The sequence below is a fragment of the Schistocerca piceifrons genome, chromosome 4 (genome assembly GCF_021461385.2).
Source record: "Schistocerca piceifrons isolate TAMUIC-IGC-003096 chromosome 4, iqSchPice1.1, whole genome shotgun sequence".
Lineage (NCBI taxonomy): Eukaryota > Metazoa > Arthropoda > Insecta > Orthoptera > Acrididae > Schistocerca > Schistocerca piceifrons.
This window is the reverse complement of record NC_060141.1, coordinates 109,005,077-109,020,521: the sequence shown is the minus strand read 5'-3', so window position 1 is coordinate 109,020,521 and position 15,445 is coordinate 109,005,077.

Sequence of the window (15,445 nt, the reverse complement as noted above, 5' to 3'; positions counted from 1 at the left end):
TGCAGCCCGCCTCCAGTGGTGTCGCGACAGGCGTGAATGGAGGGACGAATGGAGACGTGTCGTCTTCAGCGATGAGAGTCGCTTCTGCCTTGGTGCCAATGATGGTCGTATGCGTGTTTGGCGCCGTGCAGGTGAGCGCCACAATCAAGACTGCATACGACCGAGGCACACAGGGCCAACACCCGGCATCATGGTGTGGGGAGCGATCTCCTACACTGGCCGTACACCACTGGTGATCGTCGAGGGGACACTGAATAGTGCACGGTACATCCAAACCGTCATCGAACCCATCGTTCTACCATTCCTAGACCGGCAAGGGAACTTGCTGTTCCAACAGGACAATGCACGTCCGCATGTATCCCGTGCCACCCAACATGCTCTAGAAGGTGTAAGTCAACTACCCTGGCCAGCAAGATCTCCGGATCTGTCCCCCATTGAGCATGTTTGGGACTGGATGAAGCGTCGTCTCACGCGGTCTGCACGTCCAGCACGAACGCTGGTCCAACTGAGGCGCCAGGTGGAAATGGCATGGCAAGCCGTTCCACAGGACTACATCCAGCATCTCTACGATCGTCTCCATGGGAGAATAGCAGCCTGCATTGCTGCGAAAGGTGGATATACACTGTACTAGTGCCGACATTGTGCATGCTCTGTTGCCTGTGTCTATGTGCCTGTGGTTCTGTCAGTGTGATTATGTGATGTATCTGACCCCAGGAATGTGTCAATAAAGTTTCCCCTTCCTGGGACAATGAATTCACGGTGTTCTTATTTCAATTTCCAGGAGTGTAGAACGGGTAAAAATCTAATAGTCATTGTGGACTGGAATGGGATTGTAGGCGAAGGAATAGAAGAACGACTTACGGGAAAATATAGGCTTGGTACTAGGCATGAGAGAGGAGGAAAACTACTTGATTCTGCAATAAATTTCAGCCAGTAATGCTGAATACTCTGTTCAAGCATCGCAAGAGGAAATGGCCGGGAGATAGCTCAATAGGCAAGAGAGATGAAGAGGAATTGACATCTCTAAAAAGGTAATTACAGAAGGTATGAGGAAAAGTGAAAATACAAAGTAGAAGGTAATTGCGAGGAAACCAAGGGTAACAGAAGACATACTATAGTTGATGATGAAAGAAGAATGTACAAAAACGTTCAACGAAATTCATTAATACGGAAATACAAGTCGCTGAGGAAGGAAACAGGTAGGAGCTGCAGGGAAGCTAAGGCGAAGTGGCTGCATTAAAATTGTGAAGAAATTGAAAGTGAAATGCTTGTCGGAAAGACTGATTCAGCACATGGGAATTTGGGAGCAAGGGTGGTGGTAATGTTAAGATAGCAACGGGAATTTTCAGTGAAAGTGAGGAAGAAATACGAGGGTCGTTCTGTAAGTAGTGCCTTACATTTTTTTGAAAAAAGCCATACTATATATAATATATAGACACGTGTTCTTGTTGATGCTTCACATTTGATATTTTTTCTGTGCGTCTGTGAAGTTTCGAACCGTTCTGGCAGATGGCAGCTTCAAAATTGTGTCTATATACGACTCACATTACAAGCAGCGTGCTGTTACTGTATTCTTGTGTGCAGAAAAAGAAACCGTGGTGAACATCCACAAACGTTTGTGTGCAGTGTATGGCACTGCAGTTGATAGGTGTACAGTTGGGCAATGGGTAAAGAAAGTTGCAACCTTAGGAAATACAGAAACAGTGCTCCATAATCAGCCACGCTCGGGACGTCCTGTCACAGCCACTGCTCCATACACGCTAAATCGTGTGGATGCCATTCTTCGTGCCGAACGGCGCATCACAACTCGACAATTGGCTCTACAGTTGTCCGTCACCATTGGAAGTGCGTCTGCAGTGATAGAGACTCTCGGATATTCAAAGAGGTGCTCGCGATGAGTTCCACGAATGCTCACAGCGGACCACAAGATTCAGAGAACGGCCGTTTCATGTGAATTGTTGGAGCGTTCTGAGACCGAGGGAGAGGCCTTTCCGTCACGGATCGTTACAGGGGATGAAAGCTGGGTGCACCACTTCGCGTGGGAAACAAAAATCAGGACAAGAGCTTTTACCAGCAGTGAATACATGCTCTTCCACAACGTTGGCGTACGGCCATAAAACATGATAGAGACTACGTAGAAAAATAGGACATGAACAAGACATGTTAATGCATATTGTCAACAAATTCTGACTCTTAATAATAAACATGTTCTGATAAAAAATGTGGGTCATTACTTATTGAATGACGCTCGTAGAAGATCTACTGACGAGATGAACAATCTAATGAGTAAACAATATGTAATCAGAGTAAATCGAAGAAAGATGAAAGTAATGAGAAGTAGTAGAACTGAGAACAGCGAAAAACTTACCATTAGGATTGATGGACACGAAGTAGTTGAAGATTAGGAATTCCACTACCTATGCAGCAAAATAACCCATGGGAGTAAAGAGGACATCGAAATCAGACTAGCAATGTCAAAAAGTGCATTCCTAGCCAAGGGAAATCAACAAGTATCAAACATAGGCCTTAATTTGAAGAAGAAATTTCTGAGGATGTACATCTGGAGCACAGCGTTGTATAATAGTGAAAGAAACATGGGCTGCAGGGGGAAGAAGAGAATCGAAGCATCTGAGATGTGCTGCTACCGACGAATGTTTCAAATTGATTGGGCTGATAAATGAGGAAATTGTGAGCAGCATCGGAGAGAAAAGATATATGTGAAAAAATCTGACAAGAAGAAGGGACAGGGTGATAACACATCTGTTAAGACATGAGAGGAAAACGTCCATGGTACTAGAGGGAGCAGTAGAGGGTAAAAACTAGAGGAACACAGAGACTGGAACGCATCCTGCAGATAATTGAGGATGTAGGTGGCACGTTATACTCTAAGATGAAGGGTATATTATTACTATTTAGTTAATTAAAATTATTTATCTATTATTATAAGTAAATATTCCTTATGTCTGCTTTTATTTTAATTATTGGTTTATTTATTGGATTTAATTGGTTTAGCTTAATTCCTTATTTCATTTTAACATTACGCTCCTGGAAACCTGGAAAATATAAATATTTCGTTTTAAATACCACAGGAGAGCAAATATATGTATTTCGCAGCGGCAATCTCGAGGAAATTCGTCATCGTTAACTGCTCCACCTGAAATGTCTAAAACCTTTACTCGCTACGCAGATCGTTCGGCACGATTGTGTGCTATGTTGTTTGATGAGTCTGGATGATAGGTACAACAAATTAGCTAGTTAAAGTTTATTAAGTAGGAGACAATCTCTCGACGAACTCTGACACTGGAAAATGCAGGTTCGCACTATCGTACCAAACTTCACCTCCTAGCGATCTACGTCTTGTAATATCTGTACCGTGGTAAGTAACTAATTTCGGTACGGAGATATACACACCTTGTATATCTGCTGTTGGTTACTAGATTTTATTTGGTGCAAAAAACTATTTGAACATTTACTATGTACCTTAATGGTGTCTCACAACGGTACAATCTCTCTCCTCCTCTTACACGTCCGATCTCTCCATTCCCTTAACATACAGTCTCTGAAACAAAATCTTTGGTACTGCAAAAATTTGGAAATGAGGTTAGGGCATCGTTAAAACACAGAGATGCGTTCGTAGTACTTGAAGTCCGAATCTCACAGTCGGTATATGTCGTTCACCACAATATGAAAAAATGTCGTGTAACGAGGGCCTCGCCTCTCGACGCCACTTCGGCGACTTGTGCGTCGATGGGGTTGAAATGATGATAATTAGGACAACACAACACCCAGTCCCTGAGCGGAGAAAATCTCCGACCCAGCCGGGAATCGAACCCGGGCCCTTAGGATTGACAGTCTGACGAGCTGACCACTTTTTTTTTTTTCTTAAATCTCACTTTGTTCTATATTGTTCGTTGAATTTGTTCGTGGCGGATGTGTGACGACACTCGTTCAGGTTGTTCGTTGATCCATTCACTCAGTTATTTTTATTACCCTCTGACCGAACACGCTGAGATACCGTGCCGGCTACCACTCAGCTACCGGGGGCGGACACCACAATATGAATTTGTCGCACGGGAGTTGGAGTTTTGCAGACACTGGTGTACCATGAGAGGATTATGTACTGTATTAGAGGACAGCATTTTGGTCGTATGTCTGTTCATCTGTTTGAGCATGTAATAGTGTATGTATTGCACTTGAGGGTAGCCTTTTGGTTGTATATATGCTCATCAGTTTGTAAATGTAATTGTTGGTCTTACACCATAAGAGGATGATGTATTTGGGGACAGCAGTGTGGTCGCATATCTTCATCTGCTTGTATATGTAATTGTTGGGATTTTCTGATAAATAAATAAATGTAAATGTCGAGTGACTAGGGCCTCCGGCAGGGAAGACACACATAGCCGGTTTCGAAATCATGTTGAAGTAAAATCTTGTTGCAACTGTCTTGCTGTGTTATACGAATCATATTCGTGTACGGTTGCTGTTTCACAACTATGTTTAAAATTGTGTGATAATAGAGGCCACTGTTGCGGAAAATTTTAAAATTATATTTCCTCTTATATTGTTGGAATTCGAACGTTTAACGCATCTGGGTTTACTGGGTTGACTCTGACGATGCAATATGCTTGTACGCTGCAGCTAGACCGTCAAGTTCTGAACTGACGTTACGCTCTTTCGCGTCGTTTCGACTTCCCAGAAACACAGAAGTGCTGGACTTTAAACAGAGACGTGGTAACTTGAGTTGGCTGTGTGAGTGTGTGTGTTCGTTGCAGAAACGTCGAGCTGCACTCAGACTGCTGCAGCCAACAGCAAATCCGCGCTTACGGTAATAACGGCGCGGTGTGGGGTCTACCGCAGGAACATTAGGGCCAGTCGTGTGACTCGCCAAGTGGGGCGCCAGCAGGCGATCGGCGCTGGAGCTGGGAGCTGCTGGCTACTGCCGCGGGCCGCGCCCTCCCCTCCCTCCATCCCTCCACCCGCCCTCCCGCGCCCTGTGGCCAGCCGTCCTCACCCACGTCCTCGGCAGCCCGGAGCGGCGAGGCACTTCTCCGGACGCGGCACGAGTAGCTGGCGCGACCGATATTACGCCTGCAGCGGGTCGGAAACAGCCGCAACGGAGAGCAAAACCGACAGTTTTCGACGCAACTAGACCACTGTGCAACCCTGCCAATGAAACGGCCCGAACGAGTTCCTAAGGTTTCCGCGGCGTTACCGAATGTGTTTTTCGAACTTTGTGGTCCTGTAGAGAATGGTGAAATGTTTTTGGTAGTGATACACCAAAATCACAATAGTAATCCGTTGTGGTTGCTGCATATTTTATTACAGTGAAAAACATTATAAAAACACAATCACCATAATACAGGAGACTGCCTAACGAGGCCAGCCGGCCGGTGTGGCCATGCGGTTCTAGGCGCTACAGTCTGGAGCCGCGCGACCGCTACGGTCACAGGTTCGAATCCTGCCTCGGGCATGGATGTGTGTGATGTCCTTAGGTTAGTTAGGTTTAAGTATTTCTAAGTTCTAGGGGACTGATGAACTCAAAAGTTAAGTCCCATAGTGCTCAGAACCATTTGAACCATTTGAACAAGGCAAGATCACTTGGACAAATAACAAATAAGTTTCTTTAAGCGGAACAAGACTCATAAAACTTGAAATTGGAATATGTCTAAGTAAATATACTCAGGTAGTAGTACAAATGTCCATACAATTCCCATCAGAACTGTCATTACTTGCAATCAGCTGAGGAACAGATTAAGGGTAAGAACACAGAACTCTCAAGGTTTGGCTAGCCAACTTTCCTAGACAAAACTATATACAAATGACTAAAACAATTAAGGAGGTGCTTTAGTTTTGACCAAACCAATCTTCAGTTTTACCTGCTCAGTTGATTAATCAACAGAATTATTACAACTAGAACGTGACCATATGACAATACCCCTAAAATGAGATTGTTTAAATATTGCGTGTGCGTTAGCGATAAACGCGAGCAGACCAAAGACTCAGATCAATACGAGAGACCCACGAGACAGGAAATGACATAGAAATGTACTCAACTTTGCACTGCGGTTGAACTTCAGATGGTACAATTCTCCATCGGAAAGATGGAATCACGCAACAGTGACAACATAACCCAAGATGTAAAGGAGAGGACAGGGACATAAATATCTCTCTACCCCCATGGTGCTCTGCTCCCAGTATGCTCGAGTCGACCCCTGCCAATTCTCTGTAACACAACACACATCAACGGCAGACAGTATTCTGAGACATAAACTACACAATCTTATCTAGAGAACAGGTGATCAATACAACTGAATAGAAACTAATTAGCCTTCGTGAGTTACATGGCCAGTGCCAGCCCTTAAGCTTAGATTAATGAGTTCGCTAAAGATCACGCCCTTAAGTTAAGATGACAACAATTATCTCCGCGCACAGTTACACGCCAAACTACCAAATGAACTACAAGGTAGAATAGAGGATGTATCTCAGCGTGTCTTGAAACGCCAGAGCCGGACTTACTCACTACCCGTTGCACTAGATACGTCTTTAACCACGTTTCATTTCGGTTTGTTGAGCGTAGCCACACTTCCTCAACTTCCATCAAGATAGTTAGTCACGAAATGGAGGTAAGTGATAAACAACTAAAACAATTCCAAAGGATTTTTAGTACACTGGCATATTCAATTAAGCCGCTCGCAACCCACCGAAGCAACTCAGCGATTCCAATTCAATCGGCCGGCGTAGCTTATAACAGACTCGAAGGAGCTTGTCCTTCCGACCTCTAGGGAAACTAAATCACCATGGGCGGTGGATCTGCCCTCACGACTCAACACGCCGTAGCAGCTGCCCCGCTACTCCGTTGTCCGATTCGTCCCCTTGCCGTCCTGCCTACTTACACAGTCCCACGTGACTCTCACTCACCGCCGATCCCGACACACCTCACCACGCGTTGCCCTTAAATCCTTCTCCGCCAAAGATAAGCAGAAGGCAAATAATCATCGAAGTCGACACAAAGATCAAAATGACGATCGATGGAAACTGCCGCCAGAAACACCAGCATGGATGGTATTTTCAAAATTTGCAAGAGACCAGAATGAGATTTTCACTCTGCAGCGGAGTGTGCGCTGATATGAAACTTCCTGGCAGATTAAAACTGTGTGCCCGACCAAGACTCGCACACTCCGCGGCAGAGTGAAAATCTCATTCTGGAAACATCCCGCAGGCTGTGGCTAAGCCATGTCTCCGCAGTATCCTTTCTTTCAGGACTGCTAGTTCTGCAAGATTCGCAGGAGAGCTTCTGTAATGTTTGGAAGGTAGGAGACGAGATACTGGCAGACGTAAAACTGTGAGTACCGGGCGTGAGTCGTGCTTCGGTAGCTCAGATGGTAGAGCACTTGCCCGCGAGAGGCAAAAGTCCCGAGTTCGAGTCTCGGTCGGGCACACAGTTTTAATCTGCCAGGAAGTTTCATATCAGCGCACACTCCGCTGCAGAGTGAAAATCTCATTCTGGAAACATCCCCCAGGCTGTGGTTAAGCCATGTCTCCGCAGTATCCTTTCTTTCAGGAGTGCTAGTTCTGCAAGATTCGCAGGAGAGCTTCTGTAAAGTTTGGAAGGTAGGAGACGAGATACTGGCAGAAGTAAAGCTGTGAGTACCGGCCGTGAGTCATGCTTCGGTAGCTCAGATGGTAGAGCACTTGCCCACGAAAGGCAAAGGTCCCGAGTTCGAATCTCGGTCGGGCACACAGTTTTAATCTGCCAGGAAGTTTCATATCAGCGCACACTCCGCTGCAGAGTGAAAATCTCATTCTGGAAACATCCCCCAGGCTGTGGCTAAGCCATGTCTCCGCAGTATCCTTTCTTTCAGGAGTGCTAGTTCTGCAAGATTCGCAGGAGAGCTTCTGTAAAGTTTGGAAGGTAGGAGACGAGATACTGGCAGAAGTAAAGCTGTGACTACCGTGCGTGAGTCGTGCTTCGGTAGCTCAGATGGTAGAGCACTTGCCCGCGAAAGGCAAAGGTCCCTAGTTCGAGTCTCAGTCGGGCACACAGTTTTAAACTGCCAGGAAGTTTCAACTTTGCAGGAGACTGTTGCAAATAAGTTCACAGCCCGAAATAGCGGCCAATTCCTTAAAGGAGCATAGTGTGTAGCATATCGTTTCCTCGAACGATTGTGTAGGGGTCGTCAGATAGCCACTGTGCCCGCCAGAAGCGAGTATATTAAAAGTGCACACAGAGAAATCTGTATCCATGGAAAAATCTGTGAATGTGACCTCCATTATTTGGGGAATTTACCTGATCTCTGAGTTACGGCTTACCTGTGCCACGACAGCCCTCGTCCACAGGAAATGCTCCCTATGCCTACAATGGTGTGATGACCCGTGTCGACTCCGCCAGGCAGATAAACAGCAAAATGAAAAAGATCGCCATCAATAGTCAACAAAGTCCTACGACACATACTTCTACATCTACATGGTTACTTTTCAATTTACAAGTAAGTGCCCAGCAAAGAGTTCGTTCAATTACGTTCCAGCAATTTTTCTGTTAATCCACTCTCGGAAAACGAACACTTCAGATCTTTCCGTGCGAGCTTTAATTGCTCTTATTTTGTTATGATGATCATTTCTCCCTGTCCAGGCGGACGCCAACAAAATATTTTCGCCGGATGTCAAGTTAAACACCCTCCAACCGTCTACTTTCCTGCTAAGTTTATTTGGCAAGCAATTTCAGCGTTTTAGTACGCCGTCTTCAGGCTCCTGACCGCCGTGTAGTAAGATTCTACCAGGGTTGTAACCAAAACAGTGGCCAGAAACATTAGCAACAGTAGACTTTTGCTATAGCGACCACTTCAGCTGTCATCTGCTCATGATAATTGAAGTCATGGCTATAGCATAAGTCTACTGATACTAATATTGCTGGCCCCTGTTTTGGTCACAACCGATGTAGAATCTTCCTACACGGCCGTCATGGGCCTGAAGATGGCATAGTAAAACGCTGAAACTAGTTGCCTAATAAAATACACTACTGGCCATTAAAATTGCTACACCAAGAAGAAATGCAGAAGATAAACGGATATGCATTGGACAAATATATTATACTGTAAGTAGGCTGTTTATGTTTTCTTATTGGCAACGTTACGTAGCGCTCTGTATGAAAATCACTGGCTGTGCTGTGTGCAGTCTGTGGCTAGTTTGAATTGTTGTCTGCCATTGTAGTGTTGGGCAGCTGGATGTTAACAACGCGTAGCGTTGCGCAGTTGGAGGTGAGCCGCCAGCAGTGGTGGATGTGGGGAGAGAGATGGCGGAGTTTTGAAATTTGTAAGACGGGATGTCATCAACTGCTATATACATTATGACTTTCGAACACTATTGAGGTAAATTCATTGTTTGTTCTCTATCAAAATCTTTCATTTGCTAACTATGCCTATTAGTAGTTAGTGCCTTCCGTAGTTTGAATCTTTTATTTAGCTGGCAGTAGTGGAGCTCGCTGTATTGCAGTAGTTCGAGTAACGAAGATTTATGGTGAGGTAAGTGATTTGTGAAAGGTATGGGTTAATGTTAATCAGGGCCATTCTTTTGTAGGGATTTTAGAAAGTCAGATTGCTTTGCGCTAAAAATATTGTATGTCAGTTTAAACACAGTCATGTATAATTGTTCTAAGGGGACGTTCCAATACTAGAACTGACATGTGATTACATTTTCACGCAATTTGGGTGCATAGATCCTGAGAAATCAGTTCCCTGAACAACCAGCTCTAGCTTTAATAACGGCCTTGATACACCTGGGCATTGGGTCAAACAGAGCTTGGATGGCGTGTACAGGTACAGATAACCATGCAGCTTCAACACGATACCACAGTTCATCAAGAGTAGTGACTGGTGTATTGTGACGAGCCAGTTGCTCTGCTACCATTAACCAGACGTTTTCAGTTGGTGAGAGATCTGGAGAATGTGCTGGCCAGGGCAGCAGTCGAACATTTTCTGTATCCAGAAGGGCCCGTACAGGACATGCAACATGCGGTAGTGCATTATCCTGCTGAAATGTAGGGTTTCGCGGGGATCAAATGAAGGGTAGAGCCACGGGTCGTAACACATCTGAAATGTAACGTGCACAGTTCAAAGTGCCGTCAATGCCAACAAGAGGTGACCGAGACGTGTAACCAATGGCACCCCATACCATCACGCTGGGTGATACGCCAGTACGGCGATGACGAATACACGCTTCCAATGTGCGTTGTCCGCGATGTTGCCAAACACGGATGCGACCATCATGATGCTGTAAACAGAACCGGGATTCATCCGAAAAAATGACGTTTTGCCATTCGTGCACCCAGGTACGTCGTTGAGTACACCATCGCAGGCGCTCCTGTCTGTGATGCAACGTCAAAGGTAACCGCAGCCATGGTTTCCGAGCTGATAGTCCATGCTGCTGCAAAAGGCGTCTCACTGTTTGTGAAGATGGTTGTTGTCTTGCAAACGTCCCCATCTGTTGACTCAGGGATTTAGACGTGGCTGCACGATTCGTTACAGTCATGCTGACAATATGCCTGTCATCTCGATTGCTGGTGATACGAGGCCGTTGGGATCCAGCACAGCGTTCCGTATTACCCTCCTGAACCCACCGGTTCCATATTATGCTAACAGTCACTGGATCTCGACCAACGCGAGCAGCAATGTCGCGATGCGATAAACTGCAATCGCAATAGGCTACAATCCGACCTTTGTCAAAGTCGGAAACGTGATTTCTCCTCCTTACACGAGGCATCACAACAACGTTTCACCTGGCAACGCCGGTCAACTGCTGTTTGTGTACGAGAAACCGGTTGGAAACTTTCCTCATGTCAGCACGTTGTACGTGTCGCCACCGGCGCCAACCGTGTGTAAATGCTCTGAAAAGCTAATCATTTGCATATCACAGCATCTTCTTCCTGCCGGTTAAATCTCGTGTCTATAGCACGTAATCTTCGTGGTGTAGCAATTTTAATGTACAGTAGTGTAAGATTGGGAACAAGTCGGCTGGAAGGTGTTAATTTGGTACCCTGTATCGAACAGCCCAGTCTCGCAAGCATATCTAAAAAGGCGGACGTACAGACAAATACACTCCTGGAAATGGAAAAAAGAACACATTGACACCGGTGTGTCAGACCCACCATACTTGCTCCGGACACTGCGAGAGGGCTGTACAAGCAATGATCACACGCACGGCACAGCGGACACACCAGGAACCGCGGTGTTGGCCGTCGAATGGCGCTAGCTGCGCAGCATTTGTGCACCGCCGCCGTCAGTGTCAGCCAGTTTGCCGTGGCATACGGAGCTCCATCGCAGTCTTTAACACTGCTAGCATGCCGCGACAGCGTGGACGTGAACCGTATGTGCAGTTGACGGACTTTGAGCGAGGGCGTATAGTGGGCATGCGGGAGGGCGGGTGGACGTACCGCCGAATTGCTCAACACGTGGGGCGTGAGGTCTCCACAGTACATCGATGTTGTCGCCAGTGGTCGGCGGAAGGTGCACGTGCCCGTCGACCTGGGACCGGACCGCAGCGACGCACGGATGCACGCCAAGACCGTAGGATCCTACGCAGTGCCGTAGGGGACCGCACCGCCACTTTCCAGCAAATTAGGGACACTGTTGCTCCTGGGGTATCGGCGAGGACCATTCGCAACCGTCTCCATGAAGCTGGGCTACGGTCCCGCACACCGTAAAGCCGTCTTCCGCTCACGCCCCAACATCGTGCAGCCCGCCTCCAGTGGTGTCGCGACAGGCGTGAATGGAGGGACGAATGGAGACGTGTCGTCTTCAGCGATGAGAGTCGCTTCTGCCTTGGTGCCAATGATGGTCGTATGCGTGTTTGGCGCCGTGCAGGTGAGCGCCACAATCAGGACTGCATACGACCGAGGCACACAGGGCCAACACCCGGCATCATGGTGTGGGGAGCGATCTCCTACACTGGCCGTACACCACTGGTGATCGTCGAGGGGACACTGAATAGTGCACGGTACATCCAAACCGTCATCGAACCCATCGTTCTACCATTCCTAGACCGGCAAGGGAACTTGCTGTTCCAACAGGACAATGCACGTCCGCATGTATCCCGTGCCACTCAACGTGCTCTAGAAGGTGTAAGTCAACTACCCTGGCCAGCAAGATCTCCGGATCTGTCCCCCATTGAGCATGTTTGGGACTGGATGAAGCGTCGTCTCACGCGGTCTGCACGTCCAGCACGAACGCTGGTCCAACTGAGGCGCCAGGTGGAAATGGCATGGCAAGCCGTTCCACAGGACTACATCCAGCATCTCTACGATCGTCTCCATGGGAGAACAGCAGCCTGCATTGCTGCGAAAGGTGGATATACACTGTACTAGTGCCGACATTGTGCATGCTCTGTTGCCTGTGTCTATGTGCCTGTGCTTCTGTCAGTGTGATCATGTGATGTATCTAACCCTAGGAATGTGTCAATAAAGTTTCCCCTTCCTGGGACAATGAATTCACGGTGTTCTTATTTCAATTTCCAGGAGTGTAATTTAGAATTCGTTGGAGGAAGTTGGTGACTGAAATATCATGACAAGATTCTTCCGAAATTGAGAATGATATTGTTTTAATAGTGGGCGACACCTCAATTCGCGTATGATATCTATGGCACTCTCCTGTTTCGCGATAATAGAGAAAAACACTCACATCTACATCATACTCCACAAGCCACCTAGTGGTGAGTGGCGGAGGGTACGTTTTGTACCACTAACTGAGCGCTCCAACCCTGTTCCACTCGTGAACAGCGCGCCAGAAGAATGACTGTCGGTAAACCGCTGTACTGTAATTTCTCGAATTTTCTCCCTATGGTCATTACGCGAAACATATGTTTAGTGGGGGGGGGGAGTGTTTGCAAGTAATATTTTGTCCAATTCTTCCCCCGGAAAGTGCACTGTAGAAATTTCAATGCTAAATCTCTCTGTGACGTACAACGCCGCTCTTGTAATGTCTGCCGGTGGTGTTTGTTGAGCACTTCCGTAGCTCTCTCGCGCCGGCTAAACGATTCTGTGAACAAATGCGCGGCGCTTTGTTGGATCTTCTCCATCTCATCCAGAAACGCACCCTCTCGAAACCAGGCGAGCAAGTTACACCGCGATGCAGAGCGCCTCTCTTGCAGAGTCTGCCACTTGAGTTTGCTAAACATCTCCGCAACGCTATCACGCGTACCAAATAACCCTGTGACGAAACGCGCCGCTCTTCTTTGGATCTTCTCTATCTCCTCCGTCAACCCGACCTGGTACGGATCCCACACTGATGAGCAATACTCAAGTATTGGTCGAAGTAGTGTTTTTTAAACCACCTCCTTTGTTGATGGACTACATTTTCTAAGGACTCTCCCAATGAATCAGAACCTGGCAACCGCCTTACCAACAATTAATTTTATATGAACATTCCACTTCAGATCGTTCCGTACGCATACTCCCAGATATTTTACAGAAGTAACTGCTACCAGTGCTTGTTCCGCTGTCATATATGAACAATACTCAAGAACCGATCGAACAAGCGCCTTATAAGCCACTTCCTTCGTGGATGAGTTACATTTCCTTAAGATTCTTCCTATGGATCTGAATCTGGCATCTGTCTTTACCACTATTTGTTTCATGTGTTCATTTCACTTAAAGTCAGTCTGGATAGCTACTCGTAGATATTTTACGTAAGATTCTGTTCCCAGCGGTTGGTCATCAATATTGTAGCTCTACAGTAGTGGATTTCTGTTCCTATGGGTGAACAATGTTGCTTTTATTTACGTTCAGAGTCACCTTCCAGAGCTCCACCATTCTTCATTTGTCAGGAAGTCATTCTGCACATTGTTACTATCTTCTGGCATTGCTACTTTGTTACAGACAACAGTATCGCCTGCGAAGGCCTTAAGGGTACCCAACGCTTTCTATTACGCTGTAAACAGTAACGAACCTGTCAACTTATTAGGATGACCCGGAAATTACCTTTACATCTGTCGATTTTGTTCCGTTAAAAGCGACATATTTAGTTCTATCTGCAAGGAGGTCTTGAATCCTATTGTGAATCAGCTTCGGTACTCGATAAGCTTCTTTTTTTCACTAAAGGGCAGTGTGAGACAGTGTGAAGTGCCTTCCTGAAGTCAAGAAACACGGCACCAACATAAGCGCCGTTGGAGGAACAGAGCGAGCTAAGTTTTGGAGAGTCCATGTTCATTTTTATAGAGGAGATTTTCATTCTCCGATAAGTCATAATTATTGAGCATAAAACACGTTCCGTAATTCTACAACAGACCGACATCGACGATATAGGTCTATAACTGTGTGCATCTCTCCTATGGCCCTTCTTAAAAACAGGAATCATTTGCGCTTTCTTCCCGTCGCTAGGTACTCTTATTTACTCAAGCGATCTACAGTAAATTACTGCTAGAAAGGGAGATAGTTCTTTCACATAATCCTTCTAGCATCTTTCAGGTATCTCATCTGGTCCTAACGCCTTTCCACTACTAAGCAATTGTATGTGTTTTTCTGTCCCGCGGTGGGTTGTCTTAATATCTACCGTACTGACGATCGTACGATGATTGAAAGGAGTGACCGTGTTACGACCTTCCGCGGTGAAACGATTTCAGAAGACCGAATTCATATTTCGGCCTCTCTCTGTTATCTTCCACTTTCGTGCCAGTATGGTACCACTGAGTAAATGAAAAGATGATTTTGACCAATTTAATCATTTTGCATTCGACCAAGAGCTCTTAGTATTTTTGCTCAGATCAGTTTAAAAAGTTTTACCTTCTGAGTCAGTGAGCGCTTCCCTCACTGTTTTCCTTACACTCATTTTCGCTTAGTTCAGCTTTTGTTTGTCAATTAGGTTTTTACTTCACTTGATGCTGCGATGAAGTTCACATTGTTTATGTAGAAGTATTCTAACACGGCTATATTGGGTCTCTTCCATTCCCTAAGACCTTACTCAGAACATATTTGTTTGGGGCATATTTCACGACGCCTTTAATAATTTTTTTCATGTCAAGCGTCAATCTGCTTCGATAACGTGCAGCAGTATTCCAAAAGAGGGCGGACAACTCCAGAAGGGGTCGGACGACTCCAGAAGAGTGGGGACAACGTACCGTGGGCAATCTCTACAATCGACCTGCTGTACTTCCTAAATGGTCTGCCAGTAAATCGCAGTCTTTGGTTTGCTTTACCCAGAACATTATCTGTGTGATCGTTTCAATATATATGATGATGATGATGATATCCAGCGATCACGGGCCCTGCAGACCAGGCGCTGCTTCCACAAACTGCCTACGTTTCGAAACTTCCTGGCAGATTAAAACTGTGTGCCCGACCGAGACTCGAACTCGGGACCTTTGCCTTTCGCGGGCAAGTGCTCTACCAACTGAGCTACCGAAGCACGACTCACGCCCGGTACCCACAGCTTTACTTCTGCCAGTACCTCGTCTCCTACCC